At 42.5% G+C, this 25,289-nt stretch overlaps 1 protein-coding gene across 1 annotated transcript in view; it reads right to left on the minus strand.

The window, feature by feature from the left end:
- Nfkb1 (nuclear factor kappa B subunit 1) overlaps nucleotides 1-23,079 on the minus strand; it is a 114,103-nt gene extending 91,024 nt beyond the window's left edge. Inside the window, exons 1-2 of the mRNA XM_036190118.1 lie at nucleotides 23,040-23,079; nucleotides 253-320 (exon numbers count right to left, since the gene is read on the minus strand). The gene's annotated coding sequence lies outside the window, so the exon portion shown is untranslated. The remainder of the gene's footprint in view (nucleotides 1-252; nucleotides 321-23,039) is intronic.
- Nucleotides 23,080-25,289: the final 2,210 nt, after the last annotated feature.

The following is a 25,289-nucleotide window of genomic DNA, read 5'->3' on the forward strand; positions in this document are numbered from 1 at the left end:
GGTGGCCCACACCTTTAATCCCAGCATTCGGGAGGTAGAGCCAGGCGGATCTCTGTGAGTTCGAGGCCAGCCTGGTTTACAGAGTGAGATCCAGGACAACCTCCAAAGCTACAGAGAAACCCTGTCTCGGAAAACAAAACAAAACAAAACAAAAACAAAAACAAAAGACAAACAAAAAAGAAACTAACACTTGAAAACATTCAAACACAAGCTGGAGAGATAGCTCAACAATTCAGAGTGCTTAGTACTTACATGGGCAGCTCCCAGCCGGCACTCCAGTTACAGGGGATCTGACGCCCTCTTCTGGCTTCTGAGGGTACCTGCACACATATAGTATACATAAACTTAGGCAAGCACACACACAAATACCTAACTTAAATATATATTTAAACATATAAACATATTTAAAAATAAAACATTTGCTGGGGATGGTGGCACATGCCTTTAATCACAGCATTTGAGAGGCAAAGGCAAGTAGATCACTGGGTGGTAGAGGCCAGTCTGTTCTACATGGTGAATTCCAGGGCTACACAGTGATACTCTGTCTTAAAAAAAAAAAAAAAATCAAGCAAGCAGCTGCAACTAAATATATATCTATTCAGAGAAGTAGTTAAAACAAGGAATATTGACTTGATATAGTAAAGGAATATTAAGACATTCAAAATACCAGGGTGCTGCCACTGCTGGGTGTGTAATTTTGGATACTAGTTAAACTCAAGGTGGCCTCTGTTTTTGCATCTGAAAAATTACAAGACTTGGATTGGATGGACTTTTGAAGGGGCAAAACACTGAGCACTGAATACTTTAGCTAATGAGTGCCCATTTGTAGAGCACAGCCTCCAAGTTAAAACGTGTGTTGGTAAACTTGGATTTTACATGTGTGTAAGCATGTACCTATACCATGCCATTAAACATGTACTTTTATAAGTGGGTATCTGCATTAAAAATTCAGTACACAGTCTAGTTACTGGAATACTAGTAAGAACAAGTCACAGTGAATAAAATACAGGAATAATATCATTTATTCTAAACTTCATGTTTACACCATCCTTCTGACTCAAGGTTTTCCATTAACCTGGGTGATGGTATTCTTTCCTAACAATCCAAAAATGTCTTCTACCTGGAGACGACACTATTGCCTTATTAAACTGTCAAAACCCATTCAGTACTTTAATGGAATTATGTGTACGCCTGAGCAAAGATTGCGCCAATAGACAAGCTAATGTGAACTTGAGACAGCTCAGGAGGCCTCAACCTTAGAGTAAGAACTACAGGCAAATAAGGGATGCTGAGCAGGAGAAATGGTCTTCCCCACTAAAGTACACACTAAGTGGTTATTCAACACAAAGGAAAACATATATATACTTAACATTATGCATATAGAACAGATTGTATTATGGACTTAGGAAAAATATATAATTTACATCTACATAAATTATATATGATACATATTATTATATATTGTATATATTTTTAGCAACAATTAAGGAAAAATAGTCCATGAGTTTTTGAAAGAGAGCAAGGGAGGTACATGGAAGGGCTTTGAGGAAGGGAAGACAGAATGATGTAATTATACTATAATTGTAAAAAAATACAAAAATTCTTAATAAAAATTGGATGGTTTTGTTGACCTTTGAGTGTGGGGACTTACAGCAGGCCTCACTCCATCTTGGAAGATAACGGCTGGTCCATACTCTAGACAAAGCCCTAAGGACATCACTCCACTTTAGACACTTGACAAACCACCAGTTTGTCTTCAATAACATATCTCTCCTAAGGCTTCTAGACTGTGTGCCCCAAAACATAATTCAATAAACCACCAAGGAAGCCCCAGGAACCCTTGGATGGCTTAGAGTCTTGACTTACAAAGCCTTAGTAATTACAGAAGCATCGAGAGGTAACAGCAGCTCTAGGGTAATGTCAATGCTAATCCATAATTTTAAAATAAAATGTCAAAAGAAACCAAGAGTCATTTGGAAAGGATGAATCACTGGGTAATATTTGCATTGATTGCAAAAGTCAGTTTTCTATCTAAAATGTTGAAATATCGACTAGGCCTTTGGAACTGGGGATTAGAAAAGTGGCGGGAAAGTCCCTTCTGTACCCCTGCCTCCCCAGCCTTCCCCCACTTTCCTTTTGCTCACTCCTGTGCTTTTGAGGAAGGACCTTGAGACACAAAGGGAGACAAGCCTGGGTTTCATTTTTGTATCCATCTCCTCCAACCGTGAGGCTTTAGAAAGATCTTCATACCATACAAAGAGACGCAGAAAACAGCTAAGTCTCAAGAAATATCCCGGGAGTTTCGTCTTTTAGACAAAGCATAAAGTAACAAAACCAGCCAAGCCCTGAGTATGACACAATCTGAGTGCTGAATGGACAGTTTGCTGCATTCCTGTGGCCATCCTCCTAGTCACTAAGCCTGATGTGGGGCATCCTGGTGAAGCAGCTGGACTGAGTGGAGAATCTCTAAAGCCATGGTGGTGAGCCATCATGGAAGGAGTCAGGAGCACTCCTGTCTGTGGCGGTATTGTATTCCCCAAAATATTGTGCACCCTAATAAACTTATCTGGGGTCAGAGAACAGGACGACCACAATATTAAACATAGAGATTAGGCAGTGGTAGCACACACCCTTAATCCTAGAATTCCAGAGATAGATATCTGCCTGGATATCTGTGAGTTCAAGGCCACACTGGAAATAGCCAAGCATGGTAACAAGAGCCTTTAATCCCAGGAAGTAATGGCAGAAAGCAGAAAGGTATATAAGGCGTGAAAACCAGGAACTAGCCTGGTTAAGATTTTAGGCTTTTGTGTAGCAGTTCAGCTGAGATTCATTCTGGATGAGGACACAGAGGCTTCCAGTCTGAAGGAATAGGATCTGCTGAGGAATTGGCGAGTTGAAGTGGCTGTGGCTTGTTCTGTTTCTCTGATCTTCCAGCGTCCACCCCAATACCTGGCTCTGGGTTTGATTTTGTTAATAAGACCATTTAAGATTCCTGCTATACCTGTCAGTAAATGTACAGATCTAGGATCTGAGATATTGGCCATCTGAGATGTGGACTCACCAAAAAACAACTGCAGCAACAACATGACTCTTTGTATTAGATTTCATTGGAGAAAATAAAACCTTGAACTTTCCAAACCAAAATGATATCATAATCCACGGAGAGTCACAATTTACACAGTAGAGATACCAACTACAAGGTACACTTGGGAATGGGGTGGTGGCAGTGGTTCAAACTTGTATTAGCCATAACAGGTACCACTTAGGTATAATTTTAATCTATAATTTTTTAGTAATAGGGGTAAAGTTATAGGGAAAAGGGACTTTTCACAACATTTCTGTATTATATGCTGCATGGATAATAAGTTGTTAAAGACAAAATAATAAAACATATTGAAACTTCTTTTCCATAGAGAAATTATTGAAGAAAACATGCCATAAGGGCTATGTTTGGTGTATATCGTGTAAAACACATGTATGGTGTATATCATGTAAAACATTCAGAGGGGGTGATGTCTATTTCTGCAAATCCATTTTTAGGAATTTGTAATGTGCTTCAATATAATTGTTTATATTATTATTCTACAACTATAAGTTAAGTATTATAGAATTGGGACAATAATTTGGAGAGATATATAGTGACATGGAAATTTATCTAATATATATTAGAGATATTGTAATAGAAAAAGAGGCTGTCTTAAATTTAAAATGTCCTGACATTGTTAAAGAAAATATGAATGAGTCAAAATTTCAAATTACTCCCGATCTCTCTTCAGAAGACACAAACTAGGAAGCATCTGGCTTTCAAGCGGCTGGGTGTCTCCCTGTGCTGACATCATGTTGCACTAGTGATGAGAGCTGGTAGAGGCCTTACTTTTTTCAGAAATGCTGATTTCTGAGCTTTCTTTTCTTTTTCTTTTTTTAGGAATCAATGTTTCTGTGTGCGCTAGCCACCACACTGAGATTTGTGCAAACGAGTCTTTCATTTCTTCCATTTTCAGTATTACTTCACGGGATGCATCATGACAGTTCTACAGAACAGCCACGGGGTGAATACAGAGATCTCCACTCATGACGAATGCCAATCTAACAGGATAGCAGAGCCACAGAAAACATTCAGTTAGTTAAGTCATGCAAAACTTATTAGTGAGTGGGAGATAGAGAACATGTGTTAACAGACCAGACAGTCTAATAAAGACCACATTCAAGATAACTCACAGAAAGGGTGATGTAAACAGTAAATGTTTTCAATGTCCTGAGTAAGAGTGTGGTGGTGTGAATGGGAATGGCCCACAGGCTCATATGTTTGAAGGCTTAGTCACCAGGGAGTGGCACTATTGGAAAGGATTAAAGGGATTAGGAGGTGTGGCCTTGTCGGAGGAGGAGGAAGTGTGTCATTTGGGGTGGGCTTTGAGGTTTCAAAAAGCCCATTTCAAGCCCAGAGTCTCTCTCTTACTCTGCCTATGGATCATGCTGTAGAACTACCAGCTACTGCTCCAGCATCTGCCTGTGTGCCCCTATGCTCTTGGCCATGATGATAATAGACAAAACCTCTGCAACTGTAAGCAGGCCCCCAGTTCAATGCTTTCTTTTATAAGAACTGTCTTGGTCATGGTGTCTCCTCTCAGCAACACAACAGTAACCAAGGTAGATAAGATGTTTAATTTCCCATCCATATTAATGGGCATTCGACCACATTTGAGTCTAAAGTGGTTGTATGCCACTGCCCTTTGTATTCCTCCTGCTTGCCGGGGGGGGGGGGGGGGGGGGGGGCTAGGGGGGATTTGGGAGTTATTTCTGGAGTGTTCTGGGCTGACACAACTGGAAGGCTGGTCCTTCCAGCTTCTAGAGGTGATCTGAACATCCTGGAAGGCACGGGATCATCCCAACAACAAATTACCTAATCCCAGGTGCCAGTTATGCAGAGGAGAAGAGGCCATGGTGAAGGCTATGGCATCAGGACAGGTGCTTTGGCTCATATGGAAGAAGAGCCAAGCTTGGCAGGTTATGGCTGCTTCTCATAACCAGGCACTGTAGGTACAGTCACACATGTCACTTGTTATACTGAGCACAGAAAATGTAATCCATGTAAAGAGCTGAGCTCTCCCTTGAGAGTGAGTCATTTGCTCAGGCTGACAGACTACAACCACCTTATCTGACTGCATAGTCTATGGCCCTTGTACTCCAGTAATGGGCAACGTCATTTTTCTCTTGACACAAATATCATTCACTTTAAGGCATCTTCGCTCCCAGCGTCTCAAACGTTCTGGCTGGAACTAGTCTACTCATAATGTTAGCTGCTACATAGGCTCTTCTTTAAGGTTTTATTTATTTTTACTTTATGTGGCTTGGGTGTTTTGTCTGCAAGTGTGTATGTGCACCACTCGTGTGAAGATGCTGGTATCCGATCCCCTGGAATAGAGTGACAGAAGGTTAGCCACCATGTGGTATCAGGAACTGAACCTGGGTCCTCTGCAAGAGCAGTGAGCACTCTTAACAGCTAAGCCATATTAAGGAGGAGCCTAAAGGGTTAAGCAACTGTGCTGGTACCCAGGGGGGTGGGGTGGGGTGGAGGGTGGGAGGTGGGAGGATGCTGCCTGCTGTGATAAGTACTAAAGTTTCTGCTCTAACCAGTTGCTTTTGCTCACAGATCAGCCCCTCCAGAGAAGATGGCAAGGAGCTGGTTTAAACCAGCCACATTTGCCAAGTCCCTCTTCTAGGTGACCTAGAGTGATCTTTGCTTACTATAATCTTGTTATAATGCTAAATTCTCCACAGTAGAGGCATTCTGCCCGTCTGCCAGTTTTGAGCATGCCAACACATGAAGTAGCAAGCTGCCATGGTGACTGGGGCAGGAACAGGCTTCCTCTAAGTTTACTAAGGAGTCTCTCCAGCCTTCTGAACACACTGCCCAGCCAAATTCCTTTATCTCCTGTGGGGAGACCCATGTTGGGAGTCTCCGAATGCTTTCCTTCCTCATTACAAATAATCCACCTTCTTCCACTCTGATCTCCTGGGTGTCTTTCTGTCCCTACACTTATCACCTGGTGGACCCACCTGACTCTTTTGCAGAGAGTGGCTTGAGGAACAGACTAAGCCCCTGACATTACAAGGATTCAAATGAACTACTCCCAAGGCAATCCAAATGTAAAGGTAAAAATAACAAAGTGATACTTTAAAAAATTCCTATGCTAAGTTTCAAAGGGTAGAAAAAAAGATGCTCTCAGCAGCCACAGCTACTAAACTGAAAATTAAAATGTGTCTGAGCTTCATCAACAGCGATCAGGAGCAGATCCATGCATGGTACATGTCCATGCCATGCCCTGGGTCACAGGCAAACCATGTTTGCAGTGTTACCTGGATGTTTTCTGCTCTTCATTGATTCACCAGAAAACAATCATCTGACATGTCAGTTTCCACAGAAAAAAAAACTGCACAAGCATGACACAGTCTGCATTCAGCGTTCATAGCTGTGGGACACGGACAACAATGGCCACAACTGTTTCACACTCCTTACAATGCGGGGAATATAAAATCGATATCTCTGTTCCTTGAATCTTATCAGGCCCACAGCAGGCACGTACCAACAGAGGGGTAGGGGTGCAGAAGTAGGTCACGAACATTCAACAGGCCACGCAATGACCAGCTTTTCTTTCCTGGAAGGGGAAGGCCTGGGCCAGCCCAATGGAGGATGAAAGCCCACGTGGAGCTGGAGAAAAGGCAGGGCTAGTCAAGACTTCCCAGGCTGAGCTGACAGTAGCAGAACAGCCCGGCAACTTCACAGACCAGCCTGACAGATCAACACACACAATCGCAGGTTTACAGGGAACAAGGCATGTCTGCTTTTCTAGTTGTTTCTTTGTGATTTCTCTTGCAGCAAAAGCTAACCAATCCAAACTGTTAGTAACTAGAAAGACAATTGCCTAAACAATGCAGCTTGGTAAGTGCCATGGGAATAGAGGGCATGTGGGGCATGGGTTAATTATCTTGGCAATTCAGTACCATACCTTTAATTACACTCTTAGTCACAGAGCTGTACTTTGCACTGGCTTTTACTCGGTTAGCTACTGAATTCCCAACCGAACAGCAACAAAAAGCTCGATGAGTCCATCAGCACATGATTGTAACTGTTAACACTGTCAAGGTGTAAGCGTTCATGAGCCACCGCTAGCTCTAAGCAATGATGCTATTACAAAACAAGTTGATGATACATTAAATCCCATCAACTCTGGTATCTACAGTTTATCACTTGACCACAAGCCCAATTTCTGGCTTTCTAGTTTTTGCAGATATATCAATCTCAAGTAAATCCAGCTAACGGTTTTGTTGTTGCTCATTCCTTTCTTTGTGCTGTTTCTTGAATATACACTTCCTATTTCCATGGCCACGCCTCAGGACAGGCCCCAGTGCCTCACTCTGGCGGAAGCGGCCTTTCTCCTGCTTCCTCCATGGTAGAGTTTCTTTCTGCTTACGTGTCTTTCAGATCATTGCCAGGTGATTTACACACTAAAGGCCAAAGACCAAGTGTTCAGAATATTATCCTATCCTATCCTATCATATACATAAGCATCACAATTATCACCATGTTCCAACCCAAGTCATTTAAGGACATCTTGCTGGGCCAGCAAGATGGCTCTGCAGGTAAAGATGATTGCTCCTAAGCTCAAGGACTGGAGTTTAATCCCTGGAACTGACATGCTAGAAGGAAAGAACCAACTTCTAGAGTTGTCTATCCTTTGACCACTACACATGTGAATGTTTACTGTGCACACACACACATACATGTGTGCACCACATACAAAATATAAACAAACACAACAATGCCTTGCTATCCCACCTTGCCTATCTATTCACACCCTGAGAAGCTACCCTGTTCATATATTACATACTGTGCAAAGTGGTGCTTAAAATCAGCCTCTACCACGAAACCTGGATTTTCTCCTGCAGTGCTATCCCTGAAGTCCACATCAGGTCTATATCACACGTCATGGTAATTCTGCACTACAGTCCACTGTCCTACTGCAACTTCATTTCACCTATGCATTTATAGTTTCCTTAAATGTATGAGCACCTTAAAGGCAGCAATGAGTTTTTTGTTTTTATATTTCAAAACTGGTAGGCTAAATAAATTATACTGAAACCAGATAGAAAGGGTCCCTCACCTATAACATGATTTCCTTCACACTAAACACTGAGAACAGGCAGAGTCTTAGAGAGAGAAAGGTGTTAGTGTCTGCCAGAGGACAGGAAGTGAGTGCAGACTGGGAAATGCAGTGATTAGTTACCAAGTTCAGGGCATTCTTTTGGGAGGATAAGAAAGTTCCAAAACAAAGCTATAGAGATATGCTAGCTAGCCAACATGGTAAATACATAAATGCCCTGGAATAACATTTTAAAATCATTAATAGCTTATTGCAGGTATTGCACATCAATTAAAATATTCCTCAAAAATTGCCACAAATCAAATTTCAGTCACTGTAGATTAACCACTATTTGATCTTGGGCCATAATTACAAAACAACCAAAGCTGAAGGCTGAACAAGAGCTTCAGGCTGCACAGTGGCAGCAAGCACGGTGTTCACCTTCTGACTGAGGGCACTTTCCAGTGCAGAGCCCAAAGGAAGAACAGCAACTGTACTGGTCAGGGTACATGCAAACGCCTCAGAAATCTGCATCCAGGCCTCCTCCACTCACTGGTGAAATACTAACAAAGGCCCGAAAAGCTCAGTGGAAAGATGTTGGGCTACAAAGGCTCTGGTAAGACTACAAGTTATACAAAGCTCAGAGACACTGTGTATAAAAGCATCTGGGTGGAGGAGACACCAGTAAACATGCTGAACATGAGATTATCTCAGTCTATTGAGAAACCATGTTATGAGAGACAGGAATACACCTTAAAATAAGAGCAACTCTAAATCCATCTTAATAAGGGCAGAGATCCAACCATCAACTTATTTCCTATTATGACAACAATCAACCCTGTGTAAAAGAGAAACATGAAAATTCTGCACATTATGATATCTATAATGAACAACAAAAATACTGAAGCCCAAAGAAGCAGGCACCTGTGTCCCAGAAGAAGGAAAAGTGGCAAGATTAAATTGATAGCCTTTACACTTTAAAACAGCTAACAAACCCATCTTCAATAATGTAAAGGAAAAGATAGGCATAATGAATGAATGGAAAACGTCAGCAGAAAAATACAAAGAGAAATCAATCCTAGAACTGAAATGAAATTTCACCAGATGGATTTACCAGTATGTTGGGCATTATAGAAGAAAGGATCAATAAACTGGAAAAAAAAAAAAAAAAGATCAGTAAAAACTAACCAAACTAAAACACAAAGGAAAGGCAGAGAAGTGAACCCTACCTCTGATTTAGGGGACATTATGAAGTAGTTTATGTATTTGCAATTTAAAGTGCTAGAAAAAAAGAAAAGAAAATATTTGTAGAACTAAAGGTAAAAAATATCAAAAGTTGGCTTATATAATTCAACCCATATATCCAAGAATTTAAATCTCCATGTTAGATAAGGAGAAAAGTACAGTGTTGGCCAGGTAGAGAGATCCTGTCTCAAAAGACAAACAAACAGAACCACAAAATGTTAAGAACTAACCTTAAATTAAAAGCTCCCCAAAGATCAAGGGGCAAGGACATGATAGCTGTATGTTTACATCCATATACTTGGGAGAGCGGAAGAGAGGACAATGGGCAGGAGGCTGAGTTACCATCAAACAGCAGAAGCTGAAAGACAACGCCAAGGCAACTCAGGGTGCTAAAAGAAAAATCACCAGCCCAGAATGCACTGTAACTTCTCACGATCTTTGACACTGAAGATGCACTGACATCTTCCAATAAAGAAGAGCCGAGGGAATTCATAACCAGAACTGACAAAAGACATGCTAAAAATAGATATTCAAGTCGAAAAGAAATGAGCTAGAGTCCGACTCACAAGAAGCAATGAAAATACTAACAATGATAAAAGTGTGGGTACATGGGCTTACGCTTTTTGTTTCTTGGTTTTTAAAATACATCACTGTATTTTAATACAACATATTCAAAGTAAAACAATACAATACATTCTGAAGTGTGGAGTACCTTTGGAGGTAAAAGGCCTAACAACACAAGAAGAGAGGAGAGAACCCCCCAGGCTTCCAGGTTGGGGCCACAGGGCTTCATTCACTGGAGACTCAGGATACGTGTCTGAATGCAGAAAGCCATTACAGAACTACCAGAGAGGGGGTGACATGGAACTCTGGATGCCCTACACTTGTTTCATTTAAAGGATGGCAATGAAAGATGAAAAACAGATGAGATAATAACACCAAGAGATTTAAACTCAGCATATGGATAACCATACTAAATGCAAATGGAATAAACTCACCTGCAGAAGAGATGTCAAACCGTACAGAAAAAGCAAGACCCAAGAAAATGCTTTTCCTAAGAATTATACTTTAATATGAGAGGCACAAAGTGTTTAAAAGCATAAGCCTAGGATTCTGTGTTTAAAAGCATAAGCCTAGGATTCTGTGTTTAAAAGCATAAGCCTAGGATTCTGTGCTAATAACATGCAATGCTAACCACAGAAAAGCAGCCTTTATCAAACTAAACACAGGACAGCAGCCTATGTCATGATCACCAATAAACAAGACTTCAGGGGATGGAATATTACCAAGGACAAGGAAGGATATATATAAGAATAAAAGGGTCACTTCATCAAGGAGCAATACTAATTATTTTGTTTTGTTTTGTGACAGGGTCTCCATATTTAGCCCTGGCTGGCCTCAGACTCACAGTGACCTCCCTGCCTCTAGATCTCCAGTGTTGGAACTATATAGGAGTGCAAACCAGGCCTGACTAAAAATAATGTGTATGCAATTATTAATAGTGCCAAAGTACATGAAGCAAAAAGTGGCCGAGCTAGAAGAAGAAACAGAAATCCACAACTATGGAGCAAGTCTGCAGTCCTTCTCTTTCAGTACTGTGTTCAGGTAAAGTGACAGCACATGAAATATGTGTTTGTGCTACTACAACGGAACACTCAAGACTGGGCAACTCATAAAGAACAGATCTGTATTTCTCCTATCTCGGAGGGCAGGAAGCCCAAGATCTAAGCGCCTCAGTGAGAAATGTATCCTGCAGAGGAAACAAACACTGAAATCTCACATGGTGGAAGGTGGAAGGGCAAGAGTGGCTGAACCTCCTTCATCAAGCCCTTTATAACCCTCTTCTTGGCAGGGGGAGGGGAGCGTGTGTGTGTGTGTGTGTGTGTGTGTGTGTGTGTGTGTGTGTGTGTGTGTGTTATGACCTCATCACCTCTTAAAGACCCACTACTCTTAATACCACACTGATCATTTGTATTTTGTAGGGCTGCAAGCAGAACATTCACAAAGACAGAGGGCATAGATCACATCTCAAAGAACCAGGCCATAAATCACATCTCAACAATTTTTAGGCAAAGTATGCAGAATCTGTGCTGTTATCTGGATAGGAGTCCCCAAGCAGTTCATGTTTTAAAGACATGGTCAACAGTGCTACTGGGCAGTGGTGTTCTACTAGGGCATGACCTTGAAGGATGTTATGGAATCTGATGAGTAGGTAGTTATGCCTTGCCAAGTGCTCTGGCCATGACACACTGCCACATTGGACATTTACAGTAACAGGCCACCCAGCAGTAGACTGGAACCTCCTAAACCATCAACTAAGCCTTTTTCCTTTATATATGTTAATTAACTCAGGTATTGCATTATAGTGACAGAAAGCTGGCAAATACTTATGTAACCTAAACATGATATTCAGTAGGAAAAAAAGACCTAGTAAGAGAAAGATAGCGCCAAAATTCTCAAATACGTGTAATTAGTTAAGTCATCATGGTAGTGGAAAGGGAACTGCCTCAGAATAAAAATAAACAAATAAACATAACCTCATTCCCCTACTTGAAAGAAACATCTCAAGTTCTGCTATGTCAAAGTCACTGTCACCAAGGGGGACAAGGACACCTTAGCACTGTGATTAGAGTGTGTGACAACATGGTCCATAAGAAACAAATCTTGGCCTGTGGTTGTCTTTTAATCATTACTGACACACATGAGAACAATGTCTGGGACACTTTTTAAACCATGTTGTAAGTAAGTGTCATTTATAACAACTGGCATATTCCATTCTAAGTAAAATTTATTTTTAGTAGTATCATGGAGAGTCTGTGGAGCTATGGGCATTCTCCGAGGATTGGAGTAAGTCAGATAAAAACGTACATGTTTTAATTAAAGTCAGCCCTGCCTGGTTTTCCTCATAAGTACCAAATCAAAGCCTTTGCTCATTTGTCTCCTGGACTGTGTTCTGGAGGTCTGCTTCCCATTCCTAGACGTTCAGAGTTCTTATTCCCTAAAAACATGCATAACAGGATTGAATTTTGATATCTGGTGCCACTGAGTACCCTGTTAGAATGATCAAATCTCCAGAATGAAGGAGATGATGACTTCATGGTTATTAATTAGAAACTGAGCCAGCTGTATTGATTATGAATGAGTTGACACATTCTGGATTTTTATTTTATAAATCCTCAAAAACCCAGAAAATAGGTCTTTTCTGATTTATTTTTTGGTCTCATTGTATGGTATTAGAGGTTCAATCTATAGCCTAAGCACACTAGGTAATGTTCTACCATTGAGTCACATCCCCAACCCCTAGGTTTGAAAAGAAAAACATTTATTGTGTGAACCAGCAACTTTGGTTCTGGTGATGCAGTACAGCCAAGCTCAGGTGAGAAATGGTATCCCCGAGGGAACAACCAAGGTGAAGACTTTCCAGGTATACACACAAAAGCACCAAAGTCAGGCTTTACATACAGCTCTTTCGGTCCTTGAATCTGATTTAGAGCTGTCAGTACTGGGCACTGCTTACTATACACAGATGTCAATGTGCAATGTATGGCTATGGAGGACGAGGCCACCTGTGCTCTCACAGCGGATGCCAGAAGTGAAGACATCCCTCTCTCATGTGCCCTTTCAGTGGCCTCGACTACCCTGCTTCAATAAGCAAAAATTTTCTTTAACCCATATTTGATGAGTTAATATGAGAATTAGATTTGTCTGGCAGTTTTAGTCATATCTTAAGTTAACAAACAGACAAACGACATTTTGTTTAGTGAGGAAAATCAGAAATAAACTGACTGACATTGAGGCCATCAACCACTCCGGAGTATCAACTCATTGTTTTGTGGGGACTTAGGGGTTGGTTTGGTTTAGTTGTAGCTGATGCTATTGTTTTGACATGGTTTTATCATGTAGCCTAGGCTAGCCTTGAAGTTTCCTCCAGAATGCTGGGATTTCTAACATGTGCTGCCATGCCTTCACTCTTAATTTCTGGGTGAGGATGAACGTGAGTGAGAGAATCAACATTTTTACAACCCAGAAGCTGCTAATGGAGCCGTTCAGGTGAGAGTTTGGACAGAAGTCTTTAGAGGGGTCGTAAGAGTTTTGAGGGGTCAGCAATATTCTACTTTTGACTTCTACCAAGGCTAAGTACACTCATTCTAAGACAAATCACTAATGACTCCCCTTCATCATCCATGTACTTCCTTAGTTATTTGGTTCTTTAAGCTTCAGAAAGGTTAACATCAACAAGGAAACTTAAAACTACCAACATTCCATAATGTAAACTCCATTCAGTTCTTTCTGCACCTCTGTTTTGGTCAGTACTGTATGTCTGAGTACCCAGCACACAAAAAGGATTTGATACCTCCTCAAAGGATTGTTACTGTATAACTAAAACACTACATACGTCAGTGTATTTAATCATTTCCTGAAGTGTGAGTAGGATCACCTTGGACACCAGAAATATATGCTTTTTAATTAGTCTATGAGAGCTGGGAGGGAGGAAGAAAAATAAGGTTAAAATGATCACTAAGATAAGCAAACGCTGCCTTCTTTTTCTCCTGCCAGCCTCTAATCCTACTACCCCCAAAGACTCGGCTGTTTACCTTCTATCCACATCCATAGTAATGTGCTTATATTTTTGTCAGTGACTTATCAAGTTTCTATGGCAGATGAGGGCTCACCTTACACCATCACCACTGTTTCTTCTTCCTTTTCCAAAATGGAATCACTAAGAATTCAAATACTGAATTTTATATTCAATGTCTGTCTCAAATTTGCCAAAGTTTTCTTTGGGTAGATTAAATGTAAGAAACTAGTTAATAACTGCATGATGAAATCCCAAAACCATCTAGTGTCGGGACCAAAAAACAAACAAACAAACAAACAAACAAAAACAAAAAACAAAACAAAACCACTATCCACAAAACCAACAAATTCATATAATCATTGAAAATCAAGAATTGGCTTCATGCACACCCATGCCTTTTCTTTTTATTGACCCCTCAAGATGGCAAGAAAATCTGAGATCTTCTAATCAATGCATGGCATGAAAAAAAGCTTAGTTATATTAGAGGTAGATATTCATACAGTCTATCCCTAACTTGCCCTCTCTTTTTACAAGAGACAAAACAAGACCCAAAGAAATTAGTTTGCTTACTGAGAGCCACACAGCTTAATGAGGAACACAGCTTCCTAATCATTTTGTTTAGTTACTTGTTCCTTCAGCAAACATAAAGAGTTCTAAGCAAATAGAAACTAAATAAAATAATCTCTGCCTGATGATGTCTCATTTAAAAATATGTAAGAAGTCAAGAGAAAACAAAATGGCCAACATGATTCCTCACAGGGAGGCCAACATAACAGGAAAAGGAAGATGGGGGAAGGTGATGTTGAGCCATGCCTGAATGTTGAGCAGTCATCAGGTGGGCACAAAAGAGAGTCCTCTCATGCAAATGTATTAAAGAGAGAAAGCTGGGGGTGGGGAGGAGCAACTGAAAGTCTACATAGTTGACTTGAGGATTAGGTGATGAGTGAGGATTTAGGGAGGTGAGACAGGGTGAGATCAGCTGTCAAAACAAGTGTGATTCACTTCAGAATAGGAAAGAACAAGAAAGTAGGCTATGATGCCTGGGCTAAAGGGGCAAAAAGCAAGAGACTGCACTGGGAGACAGAGGAGAAAAGAAAGCCAGAAACCCAGCCCAGAAGGGCAGCAGATCAAGAGACTCTAAAAGCAACTGAAGGAGAAAGTAAGGGTTAGGAAGGAAGGGCTGTTAGACTGGCAGAGTGGAAGGCCTGTAGCATGGCATAGTGGGCCAGCAACGACATCCCCTTACGTGTGCAAGGAACAGGTGTGAGGGGGTGGTGAGAAATTTAGACTGGCATACTGATGGGAGCATCTCTGCAGAGATCTTCAAGCGTCTAGCAATGAAACCCTGTTTTCTGTGATTTGTCCCAAATGGCTCTCCCACTTCCATCTGGCACATATGTAGTAAGTGCAGAGACTTACCTAAAACATCATCCATCTATTGCAACACAGGATTAAACTACCTCAACAGCAATTTGGACTAACTCCTATTTGGCTATCACAGCAGACTTTCTAAGAGGAGCAGGGTGTTTCCCCTACCCATCAGGAAAAAAAAGAACCATAATTGTAGGGTAAATGACCAACCATACAGTATTCTTAAATAATCGTGAACTATTTGAATGGTTCTGTGTGCTTGTTAAAATTGAATTAAATGTTTTCAATGGGAAATTGGGTAAATACATGGAAAGAAATTATATTATACCAAATGAGTACTATAATTGGCAAGAGAACAATGGAAGATACTTAATTATTGTCAGATACCATGCTTTGATTTTAACTTCCCAAGTGCACAATGTTTACTTAGAATTTTTATTAGACTAGGGAAATGACTTTTTTTTGTAGTGTAATGTGTGCAATGGTTCTGCACAGAATAGGCAAATACCTGGCCAGTAGGCAAACTGCGTCTCCAGCCACTGTTTTCAATTTCTAAACAGGATAAGTGCCATGAAATGCCAAAAAACACCTACTCACAGGCAACAACGCTACTTTAGTGACCTCTTCCCCTTTCAGCCATGAGGTTCATTACTTACCCATTTCTCTGGAATTCTGAATCACCTTCTAGATTGTTTTATTTTCACATTCAAGATTTAACATTAAACCTTATACACTAGAGAACTCTCCCTAAACCTTTATTTATGTTTATTGTCATTGTTTGGGCCAAATCTTTCAAGGCTCTGAGGTTTAACGACACCTACACAGTCATTCTGGTTACAGTGCTCCATGGCTTCAAAGCATTGGAAATGAATTGATTAAATAAATAGAGTATTCAACTGGCTGTATTTTAGATTCACTTTAATCCATTTCCTGTAGACAGTCCCTCCCAGGTTACCTACTTGGTTTAGAAGAAGTTTGAGCGCATTTAAAAATATATTTTCTACTCCTTAGGTTTTATATTTGTTGTCAGTTTTGATTTTCTACAAACCAATGGTATTACGTGTTCTCCAAGGTACTTTCTAAATATCCAACAGGGCAATGTTAGGTTTGACTTAACTTTTATTCTCAACTTCGCCTGTGTGTTTCTTCCTTTCTACTCTGTTCTCCCCATACGAATGGCTATCCATATTTCTTCCACACTGTCTTACTTTTAAATCTCTAAGCCATAAAAGTACACCGTATGGGGCTGGTGAGAGGGCTCAGCAGATAAAGGCACTTGCTGCCAAACCTGACGACCTGAGTTCAATCCCCAAGATCCATGTGGTGAAAGCTGAGGATTGACTCCTGCAAGCGGTCCCCGGATCTCCACAGACTAAAGACATAAATGTAATTTTTTAAAAGTCCATCATACATAGAGCTTTATATTAGATGCTGTTGTCTTCTGTACCATGCCCGTACCTCAACAACAACAACAAAAGACACTAAAGCCTTTAAGTAAGTGTTAATAGCCAAGCATCAATAAATGGTTAACCCTACAAAGAACCCATGTTTAAGAACCAACAGCTGGGAAACGTCTTGAAGAGTCATTAAGACACAAGGTATAGGGCTGGAGAGATGGCTCAGTCATTAAAGGCTAGGCTCACAACCAAAAATATAAGACACGAGGTATAAATTTATGTGAACATATGTGAAATTGACCATCTCACTCTTAAAATTCTTATCTTTGAAGGCAATTTTCTAAGACAATTAAGTAAATAATTTTTCTACTAAAATGAATTGTGGGCTTAGAGAGAGAGCCAATGAATATGTAGAAGGTATGGGAGATCTGGCAGGTGATACAGCAGGGGGTGGATGTACTCCCACACTGATGCCCGGCATAGCGGGTTCAGATCAAATCGCAGAATGTATAACAAAAGAATACTTTTGGAAGGTTTTGTTTTCTATTTGAGTGAATAAAATTCATTCAAACAATCTATTCTCTTAAATGTTAACCTCTTTCTCAGAAGGAATGCTCAGCATGACATAGCTCTTTTTTTCTTTTAGTTCAAGTTTATAAATAGTAAGCCCTCCATAGAAACTCTACTGAGCCTCATTTATGGAGAGGTTTACACGGAAGAAAAAACAACAAACAACTGTTACGTCTAATATGAAATGCACGGCTGCCCACACACATTTGACTAACACAGCGGCCAGGACAAAGTCACAGCCTTGTTTATTCTAGATATAGCCAGAAGCTCCAGGATGAGTTCATCACACAGCAGAGCCCAGCTAAACACACTACTTGTAGTAGAGTATCATGAGGAGGGCACAGGCAGTGTGCTTGGGCTGTCTGTGATTTTAACTGACAAACACCTCTGCCAGTCACTTTCACTGCCCTTTTCAGCAAAGACAGCTTTCCGTGCTCTGGGTACATATGTACACACTTTATTCTGCGTTTGTTGGTAACAAAGAAAAAGACTAGATATGCATGTACACACACACACACACACACACACACACACACACACACACACTAACTTTTCTCCAATGTGGATGTATGTTTATAAGTATTGTGAAGAGAGGTGAGGCTGAGAACAGTTAGTTGAGGACAGCAAAGAAGGCTGTCCTAGGGCCTCCCAGGACACAGTGACATCAGGATGGAGATTGGCATCTTGTCCCTTCCTAGTCAGGGGGGTGTATTTCATTGGATAAATTGAGTCTGTCAAAAAAAGTGGTCAGATGCGTAGTTTCAAGCTCAATTTTCTGAAAGTGCTATTTTAGGGTGAACCGAGCTCGCCTGTGGGAGACCCCAGTTTCAGTGTTGCAAGGTCATCACAAGGTGACAACACCTTAAACTGGCTGAGTGAGCGCTGCTCACCGGGGTTTCCATCCAGTTCCTTGGAACAGGAACAGACTCATGAGTGGCAAGCATTACTTCTGGAGGCCATATTTTATTTCAGACCTTTTGGCTGGTGGGTTTGGGTAGGTGTTAAAAACCTTTGTGTTAGCATTGGTTCCTTTTTCAGAGAGGCTAGCACTGAAATGACAGTTTCAGTGGAATTTAGAGAAGTTCTGACCTTGCAAAAAAGTTTTACACTCACACACACTCACACACACACACACACACACACACACACACACATAACCTGTGTAAGTGTTTTGGTTACTTTATTACCTTGCTTGGCTAGTGTCTCTCTAAAACTTTAAAATTAAAATGATACTTTTCCATTTCATTCTAAATTTTCCTTTAGAATAAAAGCCTTCCTTTTTTTTTTTTTTGGTTTTTCGAGACAGGGTTTCTCTATAGCTTTGGAGGCTGTCCTGGGACTCACTCTGTAGACCAGGCTGGCCTCGAACTCACAGAGATCTGCCTGCCTCTGCCTCCCGAGTGCTGGGATGACAGGCGTGCGCTGCTGCCGACCGGCCAACGGAGTACTTTGTACTGCCTATAGCAGTGGCTGTCAACCTCCGTAATGCTGAGACTGCTCAATACAGTTCCTCATGTGGTGACCCCCCACCATAAAAGTATCTCCTTGCTACTTCATAACAGTAATTTTGATACTGTTATGAATTGTAATGCAAATATTGAATATGTAGGATATCTGATATCGACCCCTTCTGAAAGGGTTGTTAGACTCTCAAAAGGATTGTGACCTACAGGTTGAGAACAACTGGCCTTTAGTAAAAGGCTGCCTGTTGAAATAATTTAATGTGAATCATTTATCGGGTATTATATAAATATCATATGAATATAAATATAACTATCATATAAATGTCAACGTAAGGGTTAGAAATTTCTTTTCAGTATAGATTCGATGTTATTTGCTTTTAATTAGAACTATAAAACTAGACTCTTTCAAATAGCCTTTTATTCTTTTAAAAATAATTTTAGGCTCTTCTAAAGAATATGACTTGTAGAATATTTATATCCTTCTTGAAAGCTCAGGGTTTTTTCACAGTTAAAGAAGGGATAAACATTTAAATCTGTTAGAAGCACAGGTCAGAATGAAAGCTGGTTAGGTTAGGGGCCTAAGAGCAAAAGATAAAAAGTTAGAAGGTAATTTGTACTATGTAATTAGAACATATATATCATTATTCCTGTTTTAAAAACAAACAAATTAAAGCCTATCAAACTTACATTACTGATAATTAAATCTGTTAGTTACTACACAAAGTATAGGGCTTCATAATAGTATACTTTAAAAATGTAATATATAGTACTTAGGATTAATACTCCAACAAAAGTTTATCTATATTGTCTCTCTTAGACTTCACAGTTTTTACCAAATCCTATCTTTTATTAGCCTTTAAACTCTGTGTTGAAGTAAAGCAGTCTTATCTTATTTTTTAAACTATTGGTTAGTCTTCCAGTCTCATCTGAAAATATTCCTAGCATCCATGAACATCCTCTAAGACAGTACAGAAGCAAGAAAGATACAGCAATTTCCTCAGCAGGAAAAGAATGCCCTCCCTCCCTCCCTCCTTCCTTCCCTCTTGTCTTCCAGCTCTCTCTCTCCCGTCTCTTCTTCCTTCCCAACAAGACAATGCATTCCCACCAAGGCAACAGCACAAAGATAAGAGTTATTAACTCTACCACACTATGTGGCTCTCAAATCTCTTCCAGATTCTACTCTTGCAAGACTGTCCATCTTCCAAACATTGTCCCCTGAGGCTGAGAGTCTGCACTGAGTTAAAAACCTCAAATCTCCCAAGCTTCCTCAGAATGCATTTGCTGGGATACATCCTCTCTGATGTATCCGATGCCAGATCTCAACATTGCTCTGCCTGCTCACCTCTAACTCAACAACTAGGTCCAGTACTGATGGGAAGCACAAAGTCACAGTTCCCAGAAACAGAATCGGGTGCTCCGGTGTCAACCAGCCTTAATCAGACAGAAATGCAGGAGCAGTGCATGTTAGTCTTCTAGCACAATTCTCTTCAACCTTCTCCTGGTCCTTTTCTACTAACACAACAAGCATGCTACCTTTATAGTATTCGTGTTGTAAGCAGAAAGCTGGTAAAGCCATCCAAACAAACCAGCTTCCTACCAGAAGACAAACTCGTGAAACTCAGAGACCGACTCACATCCATCCAATCTCCTGGACAGAATTCCTGTCCAGTCTGTCACAGAAAGAGAGCACAACACAAGGACTTACTCCTTTGGTTCAACTGGTGCATTTCTGGTACACTTCCTAACACAGTATCTCTGAGCCCAGAACAGGACACCAATCGGTAATTTCTGGAGGGGAAAAAAAAGATGGTATCTTGAGCACATTATCCAAAAATACTGCCAGCAGGGCTGGAGGTATATGGAGGTATAGTTCCATAGTAGACCACTTACAAGGCCCTAGTTTTAGCCCAGTCTGGCTAAACAATAAATCCACGTGGCAACTCAGGAACAATTATTTTAGCTCATTGTTTGAAAATGGCAGCTACTTTTCTTTCTTTTCCCAAGCTCAAATTAACTGAAGGTTATAAGTGGTCACTTCCCCCCAAGAAGCCAGAACTCTCACCTCTTCTGAGGCGGGGAATACCTTATAAATAAATTAGGTAAAACCACGGGCTTGCTGACTGAATGATAATCCACAATCCATGTGGCTGCCAAGTTTTTATCTAGCTCTATCTACCACAATGAGCAATCCCTGAACGCCAAGGCAGTGGCTTACTTCATCACTTCTCTGGAAGTCTGAAAGCAGCTTTTAAAAAAGCCTGCAGAGATACTAGCTTCTCCACTGAGCTTGACTTGTCTGAAGGGACCTCGACAAGCAACATGATCACTAAATCTAAACACTGCCCATTTCCAACTAGTCAGGCTTTAACCCACTGCAACCCAGTCAGCCTGGCTCATCTAGTTTTAGAGGCACAAGTCAAAAAGGAAACACAAAGATCAAAGCAGTGCTTACAAAGGGGAAGGACTATTTTTGTATGTATACTCCAGTATTGACTAACTGGCTTTGAAACACAGGGACGTTTACTACCTACTCAGCTCAAGTAATTGCCATGTGCAGAACACAAGATGCAGCAGACTTTCTGAACAAAGATAACAGAGTCAGGTCGCCACCAACCTTTACCAGGATTAAACAACTTTCTTTAAAAGTCTTTTGGTTTTGAAGTGGTTAGCATTTCCCAGCAAGTATAGTATTTTAGTGCCGGCATTATGTCTACGGAGAAGCCTTCTTTTGTGCTCACATTTGTGTAAGTAGGTTAAGCCAAGAAAACATTTTCTCGAAGCTAGCAAGAGACTCCCAGATGTATCAACATGGACAAGGGCTGCAGATTTCGCGTTCCCATCATTATATGTGTTCTGTTAGTCATCCGATTAGATGACGAATGTTAAATGCAACAGGAAGCAAATCTTTTAATTCCCGTCTTCTCAAGTTCATAGGCTAAGCAACGTACTTTGCTGTAAATAATTTACATAATTTTTAGTTCATCAGACAGTAAGTGGCTCCATCTCTAGAAAGCACAATATTAAAATCAGGGAAAAACACACTTCAGTTAAGGCCTTACTTTAATCAGTTTCCCTTTTGAAGGTCTTGCAAACATTAGTGCATTTTATGCCACCCAAGAACACTCCCTTGAGGATTCCACTAGAAAGCTACTGAAGTCTATCTTGATCTCTAGCTTTCATATTTACCAACGACCATCAGTCTATACTCCATTGTTAGATGCCATGGCTATCAAATGTTAATAAACACTGCAAATATTTCTCAAATATTATTAGTTAAATATGGTTACTCAGAAAGCTGGAATGTCAACCTTTACTTTTAAAAGTCCATAAAAATGGATTAGATCTAGATGATGAAATTTTTTTTATCATTAGTTCCATTTAAGTTTCAGAACAGACCAATAAATAGAGTCAAGGTCGGTGTCTATCTCCGGAGACCTAAGAAAGCTTACACGTAGGAAAGGCGTCGTTTGTACCTTTTTGTTTGTTTGTTTGCTTGTTTGTTTTGTTTTAGAGGTCATGCACGATACACGGTGCCATTATTCTAGAGTTTCCTGTAATCAAGTATCTTAAGAGGTGCTATTAGTAGTTAATTTCTCTCTCAAATGCCAGGCCTGGAGAATTGGTGTGAGGCCCTCCTTATATTTTGAAAATCAATGTTGAGATCTGGCAGCTGAATACAGAGTGAGTGTGTGTGTGTGTGTGTGTGTGTGTGTGTGTGTGTCCGTCCCCGGGGTGTGTGTTGGGGTGTCTATCACAGATTGGAAAGTGGGTCCCCGGGCTCTCCTGCTGGCTTCTGAGGAGCTGGGAAGGGGGTTGCCAGCCGGGAGGACTGACAGACACTTCTGCTTTCATTTCACCGGCCGCCCTTGGGTGAAATCTGGCTGTACACTGCACCAAGCACCTTCCTATCTCTCCTCCGCCGCAGCGGACCTCAGCTCGGCAGCCACCCCCACCCCACCCGCTGCGGCAGGGGTTGGGGGAGCTATTTCTAAAACTTTGCTAGAGTTCCCCTCCGGTTCCCGTTCCCGCTCGCGGAGTCGCGACGGGCCCCGCCGGCCGGAGAGGCCTCGGGTCGCCCAGTGCGGATGTGCCCTGTGCCCGCAGCCGGGAACGCGCGTCCCGCAATTCCTGCCCCGGCTCACCCTCCCTCTCCCCCGCGGCGGACCAGCCCGGAGCCCCGCACCGCAGCGAGCCGCCGATCGGACCCGCCGCAGGGCTGCCGCGGAGAGAGAGGTGGCGGCTCGGTGCCCTTCCGATCCCTGAGGCTTACCCTGGAGGTGCGGCGGGCGCGGCCTCTCGGCGCCTGCGGGCTCCCGCTGCGGGACGGCGCGGACCGGCGGGAGCCCGAGCGGGGTCGGGGCTGCGGGCCGGCGGCTCAGCGGCGCGCCATGGCTGCGGCGCGGGCAGAGAAGCGCGGGGCGGGCCGGCGCGGCGAGGCCCTGAGCTCCGGCCTGCGCTGCTGGAGCCGGCCCGCGAGCAGGCCGAGGGCGGCGGCGGCAGCGGCGGCGGCGGCGGCGGCGGCGGCGGGAGGCCGGGGGCGCGCAGGGCACGGGAAGCCGTCAGCGCGTAGCCGGGCCGCTCGGGTGGCGAAACCTCCTCTTCCTGCCCGGCTCGCCTCGGTACTTCTCTCTCGTCCTCTCTCGCTCACTCTCTCACTTCCTGGCTGGAAATTCCCACTGACGTCGAGAGAGAGCAGACAGACGGACGGACCCACGCGCGCGCGCAGCGGGGGCGGGAGGTGGGGTCGCCGCCGGGGGTGGGGGAAAGCCCGCGCGCCCCGACCCGGCGCCCCGAACCCCCCAGCCCCGCTGCGGTCGTGACGCCCCCGGGAGGCGCCCGGTTGCCCAAGGGCGGGCCCGAACAGCTAGAGGCCACCGGAGACCGGCTTAGTCCCCACGTGTCCCGCACAAAAGTCAATCCCATCTGCAGGTTCCCCACTCCGGGGGTCTCGGTTACACTCAGATCGCTTCGCAGATTGAACCGGAATTTCGAGATCGTAGCTGCCATCTCTCCAGAGAACTATGAGCTTCGGTTGGGTTTGGGTGAAGTCTTCAGCCTGGTCAGTTAGTTATTCCATCCACCGCACATTGTCCGGCTTGTGTGATTACTGCTGTGGATGGAATTATAGCGGCAGTGGGACCCACAGTGTTGGTTTACACTCATAAATCCTTATCCGGCTCAAAGGAGGTTATTTTTCTGGAGAGGCCTCCCAGTGATGACCATTTGCGAGCATTTGAGCTGCTTTATTCTTTGGGCACAGTGCCTTCACGGGTTGGGGATGACAGCCTGGGGCGAGGTAGCTCCCAAGTGAGTTTTGACCTGAAATAGGTATTTTGGAGTTCAGGGTCTCACTACTGAGTTCAAGTGGAAAAACAACTTTGAAACACCAGGTATTATTGCTTTGGTATTTAGCCCTCTGATCCGCTTTCCACCGTAAACCGTGAGGTTGTAAAAACCTTCTTGGTATAGTGATGAGGGAACGAGTTTCCCATTGGATACTGGGGAGTCTTTAAGTGACCTTAAAAGCCCAATAATCTACTTTAAAGCGATTTCATTTAAATCCCAGAGGTTGTTTTGACATCTGGAGTTCAGAAGCTTCATACAAATGGAAGGCAACGACTTTTTATTGGGACATTATTAGAAATTGTGCCCCTAGGGGCTTGGGAAATAGTTCAGTCAGCATAGTGCATAGTCCTGAGTTGGGATTCTTAGCACCCATGTGTGTACAAAGCCATTGTAGGGGCATCCTGTAACCCTAGCAGAGACAGCATGGGTTGGATCCCCGGAACTCACTGGTCAGTCAACATAGCCAACCGCCAACAGGCTCAGTGACATAAAATGACACACACATTACCCCACACACACATACACAAGGAGAGAGAGAGAGAGAGAGAGAGAGAGAGAGAGAGAGAGAGAGAAACTGCCCTTATGATTTAGTACACTGATAGCATGTAATATAAAATAATTTTTTTTCTTGCTGACATGAACACAACGCCTTCAAGCTCTGGTCAAACAGCGAAGTGTAAGGTGTTTTTCTTTCCTGTGTGGACTAGGTGGGGGTGGGAAGACTACAGTGTGCAAGGTGTTGGTCTCGTCAAGAGCACACAGAAGGGATTGTTACAAAGGCAGAGGCAGTGGGATATCCATGAGAACACAAGGGAAGGACTGTTCACTGTGGTGGGAATTCGATCTGTTCTGTCAACGGTATTGGGGTGACTATCCCTAGGGCATGGTTGTAGCATGAATCTTAACAGGTCTTATTAATAAAAACAAACCTGGGGCCTGGTATTGGGGTGAATGCTGGAAAGTCAGAGAAGCAGAACAAGCCACAGCTACCTCACCTTGCCAGTTCCTCAGCTGATCATGTTTCCTCAGACTGCAAGCTTCTGAGTCCTCATCCAGAATGAATCTCAGCTGAACTGTGCTCTACTCCAAAGCCTAAAAGCTTAACCAGCCAAATGCTTCTAGTTTCTGGTCTTCATGCCGTATACATCTTTCTCTTTCTGCTGTCACTTCCTGG

Source organism: Onychomys torridus, chromosome 6 (assembly GCF_903995425.1).
Source record: "Onychomys torridus chromosome 6, mOncTor1.1, whole genome shotgun sequence".
Taxonomy (NCBI): domain Eukaryota; kingdom Metazoa; phylum Chordata; class Mammalia; order Rodentia; family Cricetidae; genus Onychomys; species Onychomys torridus.